The following is a 14,445-nucleotide window of genomic DNA, read 5'->3' as shown; positions in this document are numbered from 1 at the left end:
TTTAGGTGCAAAAAATACTCTCCATACTTGTTAGAAATATTCTCTTAATATCCGCAACATATTTAAAAGAAACCCCATTATACTTATGTCGGAGCCAAAGCAAAACAACCCCCCCCCCCCCCCCGGCTCTATATGTTAAAAAATATGTTTAATCTCAACAAAATAGGCCTTGTTTGGTTTGATTTTAGGAGATAAGTTTTCAAAAAATATTTTAAGGATAGAGTTTAGAAATTTTTATAATTTGTTTGGTTGTATATTTTGAAAATAGTTTTGGAGTTTGGAATGATTTGATATTTTGTTGTAATTGAGTAGATGTATGTGAAAGAAAAAGTGAATGAAAAGGAAAGAAAAAAAAAGTGATTGATTGATGTGTAGGAGAGAGAAAGTAATTTTGAAAACTTTTTAAGAAAAATTATAAACCAAACAAAATTTTCAAAAATTTTCTCTGAAATCTTTTTCCCAAAGCCAAACCAAACAAAGCCTACAAAATCTCAAACTCAAATTTGAGGAGAAATTCAAAAACGTTAACACAGAACCAACCTTTGTTGGTGATTAAATTTTGTTAACGTTGAAGAACAGATCAAACTGATTGGAATAATAATAAAGCTAAAGTAGAATAGATAGGTAGATAGATTAGGTAAAGACGATTTTATCACATACAACCACCACCGACTCGATGACATAATACAACTAGAAAGACTGTGACAGTAGTACCAAATACACTAGTAACAACCACCACCAACATAGTACATACTCTCCCCCTCTCTCTCTCGCTCTCTCTCTCTCTCTCTCTAAATGGGGACTCTGGGTGGAATCCACACTTTCATCTTATTGTTATTATTATTCTAAACAGCAGTAAATCTGTTCCAGCTGAAAATCAATGGTCCATCAACCTCAATGCACCCTGCAACACACAAAAAACAAACCAAGTCAGAGAAAGTAAAAATATTAATGACAAACATTAATTTACAGAATTACAAGTAATATTAACAAACATACAAGTATCCGATGTTCCCAAATATCAATATACCACATGATATGTCTCATTGAACGTGTGGTCCACATTGTCCGTTGTCCCAGATATCAACTATCACATCATGTGTCTCTATATGTTTGATCTTGCGATGGATTTATATTAAGATATGGGACATGAAAATTGGTACAAATGGTCACATTTTAACTCAGGCCTAAAAATGTCCAACTTCTCTCTTTTTGAGCATGCTATTCATTGGTCTCAAATTTTTACAGTCATTATTGTCGTATTCATATGACAAAAGAGAAATTGTAACTAACCCAAAATTGTATTTTTGTTTATTTGAAATTTCTCATTAATAATTTATTTATATTGTGTTTAGTTAAAAAATTTGGTGATGAATTTAGAGGGAGAAAAAATAAATAAAAGTAGATAAAATATAATATAATATAATTATATTTTACATACATTTTTATTTTTCTTTTTAAATCACTATTCAAATTTAAAAAAACAATTTGGGAAGAAAAAAAAAAAATGAAACATAATAATATTTTATTTACAATTTACTTATCTTTTTTTATTTATCTTTTTAAATTACTATCAAATTCATAAATCAAACATAGCTGAAACTAGAATAAATTTGGTCCATATAGTTTTATCAAATAGGCAAGTAACTTCTTTTGAGTGACACATCACCCCTCAAATTCACAGCAAGGATACTTTAGAGTTTTTTTTTTTTAAAGTTTCCTAGAGTGGTGTATTGTGTGGTTGTGATTTAATGACAAGTCACATTAATTTTTCAGCATTAAATCTCAACCACACAATACACCACTTTAGAAAACTCTAAGAAAAAAACACTCTAGAGGATCCTTGGTGAATTCACCTACCATGGCAGAAATTGTGTCACAAATGTTTAATTCCCAAACAAATCAATAATTAACATGAACGATCCATTAAATTTAACATAAATTTTATATGCATGCATGAGAGAGAGGGAGAGAGAGAGAGAGTACTTGGAGCAGTCGGTGGAGGGGCTGATCTTGTAAGGAACGTTAACACCGCATTTGCCAGGGAGGGAAGCAGCGTTTGGAAGATTAATACCAGTAATGGATTTAGAAGCCTGTTGCAAGCACACGCAAGTTTGCTTGCGGTCGTTAGGGGTCTGAGCCGCCGCGTTAATGGCCCTAACCCCATTGCAGCACGGTACTGGCACCGCCCCTCCGTTCCTCAGGTACCCCAGGCACTGTGCCAGTGACCCCTGCACCTGACCGCACGTAACCGCTTCCGCATACGGTGCTACCACCACCACCATGCACAACACCGCCAAGCATGCAATCTTCACCCCTGCCATTTCTTACTAATTCACCACCACCACTTAAGTACAACTCTTTTCTTTCTCTCTCTCTCTCTCTCTTTGTTTTTTGGTTATTGTTGCTATATTTGGGTAGTGAGTGAGTGAGTGTGAAGAAGAGTTTGTTTATATAGGGAAATGAGTAGGTGGTTGTTGAGTTTAATTTAATGCCTTCTTTGATTTTTTTTACTTTCATTTTTAGGACTTCGTTAGTTTAGTTGGGAGTCTTTTAGGACTTTCAATTAAATGTTCTTTGCATCTAACCAATAACCATTAACCATTATTTGGTTCCAACTGAGACAAAAAAAAAAAAAAAAAAAAAAAAAAAGAAAAAAAAAAAAAAAAAAAAAAAAGGGCTACGTTGGGTGTAGCCCGCGGTTTTAGAAGTTTTAATATCAGTATTTAATAATTTATTAAAATTTTATTCGATGATATTATATGAACTAATTAGTGTATAAATTAGTCTATCAACAATAATTATGATATTATTATTGATCTCATTCATTAAACAAATTATAAATATTAAAGACTTTTTAAATTATGCTATATTATCAATTAATACGTTAATTAATATACTAATTGATACATATGGTGTTATTCAATTTTAATAAGAGCATTTAACTTCTCAAATCACAAATAAAAGAGAATCATAATATATTGATATTATTGTTTTAATTTTTTGAATTCAATTTTTTAGAAATTGAGTTTTTTTTTTAATTTTTTGTGTTTTTATTTTTTTATTTTTTAGTGAATATTTTTCATTTTAAGTAATTTTTTACATTTTTTAGATGTACTTTACTTAAATATATCTAAATAGTAAAATATTTATAAAAAAATATTTTAAAAAATTAAGAAATATACAAAAATACGAAAAATATACTAAATTTTCATAATTTTTTTTTATATTTTTGGTATTTAGTGAATTTTTTTTTAAAAAAATTCACAAATATTATACTTCTTAATTATATTTATGTTAGGTGTGTCTAAAAATAAAAAATAAAAATTGTTTAAAATATTAAAAAAAATCAATAAAAGCAAAAAAATATGGAAAATGAAAAGTTAAATTTTTTGAAAAGTGAATTTTGAAAATAGATACCAAACAGAGTGAATATATGGAGTTTTTTTTTTTTTTTTTTTTTGACTAGGCAGACATATGACTCATTCATGCTTACATTTTTTTTTTTTTTGGACAGATTCCTGGATTTTCGATTTTTCGTTGTTTTTACATCCAATGTTCAGACGGACGAATGCTAGTATCTTAATTTAATATAAGCTATATTTGTTTCAATCTAAAAACAACAAAAAAAAACAAATATATAGAGTTTTTTTTTTTTTACTGGGCACACGACTATTTTGGGATTGTTTGGGATGACCTAAATAAGTGCACTTTTTGTCTTTTTACGAAAAGATGTGCAGAAAAGTAGAGAGGTGATTTGATGAAAAAAAAATAAAAAGATAAAAAGATAGATTATTTTGTGTATGCGAAACTTGGCCTTTATCAAATGTATCTTAATTTAATGGGAGCCATATTGTCGATCTGAGGGTGATTTTATTTTTGAAAAAATTAGTCAAACATTCTTCTTTAACTTTGTGTAGTAGGAGAGGTCCAAGATACTTTTTTTATTAGTTAAGGTTCCTCGATGAAATTTCTCTGTGATTTGTTGGTTTTTTTGGCTTTCGAAGGTCAGTATTGTAATTTTAAGCGTGCCAGTAAGGATCAATCGGTCCTTATAGAAGATTAATTGCTAACAAATTATCAAACGATTGTATTTTAGTTCTTTCAGTCTCAATGAAGAGGACTTTTATTGGTGGCTTGTTTAAGAGAATTTAGTAAACAACAATTAAGTGAAGAAAATCACAGAATTTCATTAAGTAAAAATGAAAAACTTACAATGATCTGACCTAGCCTCGTAGAGGTTTATAGCAACAAGCTATTTGAAACTACTCCTATGAATGAAGTGCAATACAGGAATTTGAAGTACATAAATGTAAAGAACTGCAAAAACTGGAAAGGAAAATAAAATAGATAAAACTGATTTTTTGATCTGAGTCTGGATTTTCTTTCTGTGACCTTCTCTGTTATTTATACTTCTCAATGATAACCGTCGAAATGGGCTCCTCACCGTTGAAATGTCCCCCCATGATTGCTGAACATGCTCCTCATAGTCAGTCCCACTATGCCATGTTGCCAGTTAGGCTTCCCTTTTAATTTTGAATTTGAACCTTGTGAGTAACCGTTTAGGCCACATCACCTTATATCTCTCGATCATTCCAGTGCTACACAGACCTATTATTACCAGTATGGGTTGACACGTGTCTGACTATGGTTGGCACTTTGCATTACTTCCCCAAATTGATCCTTTCATGCCACGTGTTGAATTGTGTTTGGCTTATACAAATTATACAGCCAACATTACCCCCCGCACTAACATATCCAATGCTTGGTGATATTAGTAGATCAATGCACTTTATCTACGTCCTAGGAGGTGCATGGGCTTTACATCTTCTTAGAACTACAACTGACTGCATTAAATTTTTTTTTACACCTTGAACATTTTCCATTATCTGAGCATTCAAAAAGACTAGCATAGTTCGCATGGCTAAACAAACCTTCTTTGACATAGATCAAGCATACGAAGAGTTGTTAGATAATGGTGTCCGCCCTCGAAAGAATTTTCATGCATTTATTAGCCATACCTATCTATCTCCATTTATTCAAGTCATGGAAGCTTTTACAAATCATCGACCTTTGGATCACGAACCTATTGTTCATAATTCTTTAGCCCAAGACTTTGCAAAAATGGATATTGGATGCTCTTCTTCTACCCCAAAACCTTCTACATGGGATGAGGCTGTGGCGTCCTCTTCTTCTTCGAAAGCTTCTAGCTAGGGAAACTGGCCAGAACCTGAGGAATCTGAGCTAAAAGAGCAAATTAACCATCGATTCGTTGAATTCGTCGATCCTCAATCTTTCCCTCCCTTTGCTCCGAGCTCGGTGGTTTATCCCTATGTATCCATTGACTGCCGATGCAGTTTGGAAGACAACTTACTTATAGCATGGTACATATCTTCCATGCCTACGAAGATAGTGAAAGCCACTCGTCGTCCAGAGAAAGCACAGGAGTACAGCCCGTCATTCTTAGCCTAGAGGGCAAAATTTTGCTCTTTTGACTGCCTCGAATGTGTAAATAACCTTCAGTCCCCTTCTTCCCTTGAGGTGGATCCTCCTGTGCCTCCTCTTCCTCAAAACCCTCATTGGATGGAAGAACTGAGACTTACTCTCTTTGAGAATCAGTTTCTTCCTTCCTACGAACCTCCAGCTCCCTCCACTATATTTGAGCGATATCAAGCTCAGGTTCTGCTTGCAACCTTTTCTCACTTGCCCTTTAATGTTCTTAGGGGTGATGTCCCTCTTAAGAACTTTCAATAGGCATGTGACATTATGACTCGGGTCATGTCCTTAACCCCATTGCTCAAGCAGAACTTTAGATGTTTTTGGATCAACTCCTACTACTTCTTCATTGGCACCAAACTTCTTTGGCTATCACTCAATCGTTGGACACAAACTCAGCCCGTCGAATTCACACCCAGTATGAAGTAGAGAACCTTATCGACGAATATAAAGATTTCAAGAACAAAGACTTTGTATACTGGGATAACTTAGATATGGATGAAATGGAACAAGGATTGAAGGAAATAGAGTTCGAAATAAAGCTGAACAACTTTTTTATCAAATAAGAGCATATCAACTTCAGCAACCTAGCTTGGAGAGGATAGAAGACATCAATCATGAACTTCAAAATAGATAACATATCTTAACCGCTTGCGCAAGACTTAACCTTCAATTAGGGATACATAACACATTATTATCTCTTCATTATTCAAATGATCAAAAACCCAATACCATCCCAACTAAGTTTTCCGTTTAGATCAATGTTTTAAGTCAAGTTAGAACGAACTCAACAAGCTAGTAATATCCACATAAGCATGAGCATTATTAAAATGAAGAAGATAAGGAACATAACCATAACACATGAAATACCATACCAAGACATGATCATAAACTAATAAGCATATTCTTGTACACAAGAGCATAAAATACCCATGTAAAACAAAATTTCTAGATTTAGTAGCATTTAAAGATTAAAATCAAAAGGGCTATTTCAGATATTTTTTCCGAACTCAGCCTTTCTATGGTTTGTAGTGAATTTAATCTAGTTTTCATTAGGGCTGTTCAAAAATCCGTTCAAACCGGTAATCCGGACCGAATCGTACGGTTTGATTCGGTTTTATTAAGAACTGGTTCGGCTTCGGTTTAAGAAATATGAGAACCGTAAAAATGTGTATTTGATACTAATAAAATATTTTAGTATTTACATTTGGTAACAAATTATATAACATAATGTAAACACTTTGGTGTGAATCTAACTGGATTCGTAGTTATAAAATCACAAATTGAACCATGAAATATGGTTTGCCTTTTTAAAAAACTAGAACCGAACCGTGTATTGAAAAAACCAAACCAAATCGTTCGATTTGATCTGGACCGAACCAGTTTACAATTTTTTTGACTTTTACGTTTTGCCCAATTTATTACAAGATCTGCATATATATATATATATATATATATATGTGGGGGTGTGGTTTGGAAATACTCTTTGGATCCAATGGGACACTCGAGATCCATAGCTAATAACCTGAAAAGGAACAAACACTCCGGTCGGGGGTGCCAGAATTAGCACTCCGACGGATAAGTCAGTATATACTCTCTTGATTGCTTGTATCTTAAGTTAAGCATACTAATTCTCACATGCCTCTCTTTGAATGTTGCTCTTTTTTTTATATACACTCCCAGTCCTCAGGATGGGGCCCACTGCTAACCCGTCAATATGATTGCTCATTCGGCCTTTCTTTCGTCGTATTCCAACTCCCAATCGACTCCTCGTTCAATTGGCTTTGTGGCCGACTAGGATATTCCGTATCCAGAACATACGAGACAGGGGTGTATAATATGTGCCGATTATCTAAATGTGTATTCGGCCTATCTGCGTCCATTTTTATTTGGCTCCCACAATTGCCCCCCAAACACCCAACTAGCACTAGTTAGTTGGCGTGTTTGGTTTCGAACATGAAAAGTCAAAAATTTGGCGGCTAACCTCATTCCAATGTGTGTCAGAACGCACACGCTCTTTGGTCATCATTACAAATTCCTGTCTCTTTGTACGTGTCCTCCATTTAATGTGATTTAAAACTTTGTTTCTTCGAATGTATACTCTGAATACTCAAAAGTTTTTGGCTGGCCTTCTAGTTCAACTCCTTCGCTTTGTGACCTCTGTAACTTCCTCTTGTCCCTCATTATACCTTCTACTTCCTGTAAGTCTTCTTCTCTTTCACTCCTAATGCCATTTCCTTTTTTACTTTCAATTTTGCATAATTCTTAGGTTGGCCATGATGGCAAAAAATTTGAGAGAGCTCCTTTCTGCGGATCGAATTTTCAGCTTCCGACGCCATTATTCCATCCCCAACAACGTCCATCTGTCACTTGTGGCAGACAGCACCACTGATATGGAGAAGGCTGATGAGAATACGATCATCTTTCCTCTCCTATCGATTGTTGAGGGCGGAGTACATTTTCCTCTTTACCAATTTTTAAGAGCCATCCTTCGACACTGGGGTCTAATTCCTTCTCAGCCTAATGTGAATTTTTTTCGCATCATAATGGGGGTCACAGAGTTAAACTATCGTCTTAGGGTTAACTTAGGCATACCTGCCATTCGGCATTGTTATGCCTTGGCCAAGTCTACTGGCCGGCTGGGACGCTACTTTCTCAGGGCCAAAGATACCGAACATCACCTAGTGACTATGCTTACCAGCTCTGGCAAGTGTGTTGACAACATGATGGTCGTTGTCCAAGGCAACTGGGAATTCGGCGAGGGTGAAGATCGCCTAGATCCCGTGCCAAGGTGCAAAGGCGAACCAGGTGGCCGTATAGCTCATTCTAGTTTCTCTGACTATCTTGTTTTTATTCGGCTTTCCTCCCATGTATTTACCATTTTGTTTTTGCAGGTGGCAATTTGAAGAAAATGTTGATTTCGTCCAACGACACTGTTCTTGCCGACATCAAAGTCTCCCTACAATTCGTTGGCCGTCCAAACTTGCAGAAACAAGGGAGGGCGGCCCATATTCTTTTGCGATACGCGCCGTCTTACTCTACGTTTTAGGCGGCGGAACACATACCAATTTCGAGTGCTGAAGATCATTTTATCGCCTTTATCTTTGCCAGTTTCAAGAACATAAAGGAGGTTGGTTTAGAAGCCTCTGAATTAGAACAAGAGGAAGAGCCAGTAGTCGATCCGGTCGCCGAGAACCTGAACCAGTTGGAAGCTGAGGTAGAAGAAGCACTTAATTCGGCTTTTGAGAAAGCCAGATTGAATTCGTCTAACCCTCTGCCCGCCTCAGGCCAAGGGGACTTTCTCAAAGACATTTTTACAAACTTAGGGGGACTTACCTGGCTCTTACTCTGACGACATGGCTGGCGAGTCGCTCACCCAAATGGCCAAACGGAGGAACGCCGAGAGGATGGCCACTCGAAGAAGGGATGAAGCCGAGCGAAACCAACCTCCGCCCCCTCCACCCGACGCCAGGGAAGAAACTCCACCATTTCCAACTGAAGAGGTGGCTCAGAATGAAACGGCTGATACGAAAACTGTTGTTGATCAGCAGGAGGCTCAAGTGGCGGAGTACAGAGGTGAAAAGCGTCCAGCCGATCACGACATAGTTTATTCGGAAGATCTAGTGGACAAACGGCCACGCTTGGAAAAGTCGGACTTGGTTGCGCCGTTCACAGTGTAACCAAGGACAAGAAACATGCTGGTTAGTTCGATTTCATCGACTATGAGGGATCTAGCTGTGGCCCTGAGCCTGGCTTCTTCCATCTCTTTGCTGGCTGACAAAGCCACTTTTAGGGCTGAGGCCGATCTGCTGGCTATCGCGTTAGCTGCTCAACCGGCGATATTGGTACGTAATCCTTTACAGTTTTGCAAGGCTAATCAGGAGTTTCTATGTTAGCTTACGGGTTTTTTCTTTTGCAAGTAGGGGGGAGAATAGCCGAGATTGGACGTCGCCAACACGATACAATCGAACAGATCGACTTTCTCACAATTGAATTGGAGAAGGAGAAGGGGAGAGCAGCTAAGGCGCCTCTCCAAGCTGAGTCTGAGGTCGCGAAAGCGGTGGAAGAGAGAGTTATGGCTAATGCAGCAGCGAATGAGGCCAAGACTACTGTCGCGCTGAAAGTGGCCGCTGAAGAAAAGGCGAAAGTGAATGAAGAGGCGCTCAGACTGGCCAACGAAATGATTACAAAGCTGGAGGCCGACTTGGAGGAGTCTAGGTGGGCGAAGGCAAACGCCGAGGCTGCACTTTCTGAGTCGTTCTAGGCTGGCAAGAATGTGTCATTGGCGGACTACGTCGAAGAAGTGCCGAAGTTTGAGAATAGAGGATTCAAACACGACTGGCTCAAGGCCTTGGTTGCCGCTAACGCGACATCAGAAGAGTTGATTCTGTATGAGCAGGTAGATGTTGAACCGTTGGAGTCTGACCCAGAAGATACCGAAGACAGTTGAATATTAGCCATTTTGCTTTGGGTATTAAATGTATGTAGATTTTGCTATATGTATTAGGTTTTTGTTTTTGATTGTTCGTTCTTGTGAGAAGTTGATATAGGGTAGTTTTCATTTGTAAAATGAATCTTGTTTGTGCTCAATTTGCGAATGAAAATTATTTTTTCTATTTGTACGTAGCTTATGAATGGAAATTATTTTTGCCTTTTTTGCCCAATGAGTGTGCTTGTTAGCAGCCAAGATATAAAATCATGAAATGAATGAAACAAGCTGCCAAATTAGAAATAACTGTAAAGTGCTGCGGCTTAGCCGAATATGTCAGCTGGATATATTAATGAACCAAGGCAGTCTGAAAACGGCAGTTCAGTGTTTCGTTGGGGCACAATTGAAATTCAGCTGAACTTTGATACCGAATGGATTGATTAATCTACCATTTCCCCAGCAAGTTAATGAACCCAAGCAGACTGTAAATGGCAGTTCAGTGATTTGCTGGGGCACAATTGAAATTCGGCTAGGCTCTTATAATTATGCCGAATGGATTGATTAATCTGCCCTTGCCCTAGCAAGTTAATGAACCCAGGTAGACTGTAAACGGCAGTTCAGTGATTTGCTGGGGCACAATTGAAATTCAGCTGAACTCTGATGCCGAATGGATTGATTAATCTGCACTTGCCCCAGCAAGTTAATAAACCCAGGCAGACTGTAAGCGGCATGGAAGTTCGGCTAAACTCTGATTGTGATGCCGAATGGATAGATTAATCTGCCCTTGCCCCCGCAATGAACCAGGTAGCCTGTAACCGGAAGTTCAGTGATTCGCTGGGGCACAATTGAAATTCGACTAGTTAGTGCGTGGCGTGAGGCTTTTGGAGTTTAGCATTAATGATATTCTCGAGGGTGCTGCCCCCGCAAGGGATAAATGGGGCTAGTGCTTCGTGCACGTAGGTCCTACTAATGTGTTCAGTAGTAACAACTCAGTCCAGTCTGTTGAGGAAGGTTAGACAAGTGCGAATGTCAAATAGACTATTCTTCAACAACAGAGGAGAGGGGAGGACGTTGGCTAAGCTGGAAGGAGAAATGAATCGAAGTGGTGAGCCTATGGTAAGTAGGACCTTGAGGGAGCGGGGAAGATGTCAGTCCCGTCGTCGTCGTAGTAGGTCACCCAGGAGGGAAAAATAGCAACGGGGTAGAACCCCTCAACCCCACTCCGGCAGAGAACCCGATGTGACGCCTCGCCCGTTGAGTTTTGCGGTCTTCGTGGGGAATAGACCAATGATAGAGGTGGATTCAATCGTTCGCGACCCAAACGTGGTAGTCGAATTCGCTCGACAGATTTTTCTACCTGAAGTTCAGCAGTCGATGGTAGGTCGACAGGACTTCGAAGTGTTTCGGGACAGCGTTCATGGGCGGTGAAGAGGTTGTACACCGCCTATGAAATTGGCATGCATCTTCGTGCCGCACGACGGGGTATAGAGTAGAGAGACGAGCGAATTCGAAGCTTAGAAGCCCGCGTGGAGAAGGCTGAGGGCGAACTAAGGTCAGTTCAGACTGTCAAGTCCCAATCGGTCGGCCATCTTAACCCGGTCATGGAAGAAAGGGTGACTCAGCGACTAATAAGTCATGCAATTGCCGATCGAGATACGGCCAGCATGTTCGCAGTTGAGACTGCTAAGTCTAGGGCCTATGAAAAAAGCTTTCATGACGGCCAGAAGGTCGGGATGGACAAGACCAAGGAAAAACTTGCCGAGGAGGTTTGCCGATGTGAAAATCGTGGATTTAAGCACGGCTGGATTAAGGCACTTCAAGCTGCAGAGGCTCTCCGGGCAGCAGGTGTTGATTCGGTGATGCCGTTATATCAAGGTCATCATTTTCCCTTTTCGACCTTCGAAGTCAAGAAGAGTGATGACGAAGGCGATGCCGAATAAAAATAGACATTGTAAAGCTTGAAGGCAGATCGAGTGTAAATAATGTATCTCTTGGTTAATCTAATAAAACACTCTATTTCGAATGTTTGCATGTTTCAAATTATGTTTATACACTTTGTGCTAGTTGATCAATTTAATGACGCATTTCATTTAGATTGCTCGCATGTTTCAATTTTCGCTATGTATCGCAAGGTTCACGAGGGGCGCTCCGAATCCATTAGTCTTTATTCGTCCCAGATGTGACCTGCACGGATGAGGCTTCGAATTCGGAGGCTCTTTTTTTGTTGTTTTTTATCTTGGCCAATCGTGAGATTCACGAAGGGCGCTTCAAATCCAAAGTCTTTATTCGGCCCAAACGTGACCTGCACGGATGGGGCTCCGAATTCGGAGGCTTTTTTGTTTTGGCCAATCGTGAGATCCATGAAGGGCGCTCCGAATCCGGAGTCTTTATTCGGCCCAAACGTGACTTGAACAGATGGGGCTTCGAATTCGGAGGCTTTTTGGTCTTGGCCAATCGTGAGATCCACGAAGAGTGCTCCGAATCCGGAGTCTTTATTCGGTCCAAACATGACCTGTACGGATGGGGCTCCGAATCCGGAGTCTTTATTTGGCCCAAACGTGACCTACACAGATGGGGCTCCGAATTCGGAGGCTTTTTGGTCTTGGCCAATCGTGAGATCCACGAAGGGCGCTCCAAATCCGAGGTCTTTATTCGGCAGACTTTTGAGCTCAGTTTAATAATGAGAGAATAGGAAACTTGCATTGCAAAAGCGAAATGTATACATGGTGAATCACTCAAAACAAGTATCATGCCCCACAGGTCAGGTTCAATGATAGAATTTACGTAAATGCGGGGAATTCCAAGGGCGTGGTAGACTCCTCCCGGACATGTCTTTGAGCCGATATGCCCCTGTTCCTACGATTGAGTCGATCTGATAGGGGCCGTCCCAGTTAGGACCCAATTTTCCATCAGCCGGGTTCCTGGCAGCTGGAAGCACTTTCTTCAGAACCAATTCGCCTGGTACATAGCGGCGTAGCTGGACACGTTGATTATATGACTTAGCGAGCTATTGCTAGTACCGTGCCATGGACGCAAGAGCTCGGTCTCTCCGTTCTTCAATCAGAGTTAAATCTAAAGCCAACATCATGTCGTTTCGGCCCATGTCAAAGACCTTTGATTTCAAGGTTGGGAGGCCGATCTCCAAGGGGATGATTGCCTGATTTTCGAAGCATAAGGCGAACGGCGTTTCCCCAGTGGACCATCTAGGAGTAGTGCAGTGAGCCCATAATACACTCGGCAGTTCTTCGACCAATCTGCCCTTGGCTCTCTCCAGCCTCTTCTTGATGCTGTCCATAATGACTTTGTTGGAGGCTTCAGCTTGGCCGTTACTCTGTGGATAAGCTCGGGTGGAGAAATAGGGCGGAATACTATACTTGCTACACAGTTCTCTGTAGACACGGCAATCAAACTGGGTGTCGTTATCTAAGATTAGTGCTCTTGGAATGCCGAATCACGTTATGATATTTCTCCATACAAAACGCTTCACATCAGTGTCTCGAATGTGCATTAGTGCCTCGGCTTCTACCCATTTTGTGAAATAGTCAGTCGCGATAATCAAAAATCGCTTGTTACCCGGGGCGCGAGGCAGCGGTTCGATGATGTCAAGTCCTCATTGGGCGAACGACCAAGGACTGGTTATAGAGCTTAACTTCTCAGCAGGTAGATGGGTCAAGGGAGAAAACTTCTGGCTTTGTTCACATTTCTTCACGTAACATTCGTCATCAGCTTTCATTGTTGGCCAATAATACCCCTGTGTCACAGCTCGATGGGCCAAAGAGCGCCCGCCAGAATGGGCACCACAGCTACCTTCATGTATTTCAGTCAGGAGTCCCTCGACTTTATCCGGATGAACACACTCTAGGTACGAGCCAGAAAGGGATTTTTTGTAAAGTTTTCCTTACGGATCCAGATAATATCACAGGGCTTTATTTCGCAGCCTGTGTGCTTCTTTCTTATTCGACAGGAGCTGTTCGGAAGATAGGAATGCAGCAATGGAGTCCATCCAACTCGGACCTGACGCTATGACATTGATCTAGACTTCCTCCGAAGGGCCAATGCTTGGTTTGGAGATGAAACCCACTTCGATTGTCTGTTTAGTCTCTGACTTAATGGTGAAGGCTAGGCAAGCTAGGGCGTCTGCATGTGTGTTCTAATTATGAGTTATTTGGTTCAGCTCATGATGGTCAAATTTTGCCAGCAAGGAATTTGTCGTTTCCATGTAAGCGGCCATACGGTCATTTTTGGCCGCAGACTCCCCTTTTGGCTGATTGATCACCAGTTTCGAATCACAAAATATAAGCAGACGCCGAACACCCAGGAGATGTGCATTCCGCAAGCCAGTTAGCAGGGCCTCATATTCGGCTTCATTGTTCGATGCTTCAAAGCCGAGTTTGACATCCTGCTCGATTATTGCTTCGTTGGGAGCCATGATTACTACTCCGGCCCTGCTGCCACGTTGATTGGATGATCCATCATAGTACAGCTGCCAAATGTCCCCAACATAAATTCTCCAGTTTGGC

The 14,445-nt window shown here is 40.0% G+C and overlaps 1 pseudogene across 1 annotated transcript; it reads right to left on the bottom strand.

The window, feature by feature from the left end:
- Positions 1–894: 894 nt before the first annotated feature.
- LOC145798668 (non-specific lipid-transfer protein 1 pseudogene) lies at positions 895–2,436 on the bottom strand (annotated as a pseudogene). Its single transcript, XR_014340034.1, has 2 exons — positions 1,987–2,436; positions 895–904 (listed from the first exon to the last, which is right to left on the bottom strand). The product of XR_014340034.1 is annotated as a non-specific lipid-transfer protein 1 pseudogene (transcript).
- Positions 2,437–14,445: the final 12,009 nt, after the last annotated feature.

Source organism: Camellia sinensis, chromosome 1 (genome assembly GCF_055761805.1).
Source record: "Camellia sinensis isolate YWXY chromosome 1, ASM5576180v1, whole genome shotgun sequence".
In the NCBI taxonomy this organism is placed as follows: Eukaryota; Viridiplantae; Streptophyta; class Magnoliopsida; order Ericales; family Theaceae; genus Camellia; species Camellia sinensis.
Note: the sequence above shows the minus strand (reverse complement) of the source record. Positions and strands in the feature narration are given on the sequence as shown.